This window comes from Carlito syrichta, unplaced genomic scaffold (assembly GCF_000164805.1).
Source record: "Carlito syrichta isolate Samal-C Ts95f unplaced genomic scaffold, Tarsius_syrichta-2.0.1 Scaffold309739, whole genome shotgun sequence".
NCBI lineage: Eukaryota > Metazoa > Chordata > Mammalia > Primates > Tarsiidae > Carlito > Carlito syrichta.
This window is the reverse complement of record NW_007253835.1, coordinates 1-720: the sequence shown is the minus strand read 5'-3', so window position 1 is coordinate 720 and position 720 is coordinate 1.

The following is a 720-nucleotide window of genomic DNA, read 5'->3' as shown; positions in this document are numbered from 1 at the left end:
ACAGGCATCGATTTTCTTTTTAATCGGGAAATTAATTCTGCCAGGAGGCAAGGAGGTCGAGGGGAAGGTCGCCGTTTTGTGACTCCCCTGGGGTGGGGGTGGGGGACGGGAGCAGAGGGGAAGAAACAGTCCCCAGGCCAGGAGGGAACAGGGCTCTGGGGAGGCTGGAGGGTGGGACCCGGTGGAGCGGGCACCAGCGTCCTGGGATGCCCAGGACAAGCAGAGAACACTCCTGGGAACCTGGCTGTGAGGTGGCTCACCGCTGTCATCCCGGCGCTCTGGGAGGCCAAGGCTGGTGGGCCGCTTGAGCCCAGGGGTTCGAGACCCGCCTGGGCGACACAGCGAGACCTCGTCTCTACAAAAGACAAAAACCTTAACTGGGCATGGTGGCACGCACCAGAAGTCCCAGCTACTTGGGCGGCTGAGTCGGAGGGATTGCCTGACCCGGGAGTTGGAGGCTGCAGCGGGCCATGACCGTGCCACTGCCCTCCGGCCTGGGCGACAGAGTGAGACCCTGTCCCTAAAGAAAAACGCCGATTTGCCGGGCTCAGTGGCTCAGCCTGTGAGCCCGCTCCTTTGGGAGGCTGAGGTGAGTGGATTGCCTGAGCCTGCGGGTTCGAGACCTGCCTGGGCAGGCAAGATCTCATCTCTACAATAAACCAAAAAATTAGCTGAGCGTGGTAGCGCGCGCCTGTAATTCCGGCTACTCGGAAGGTTGAG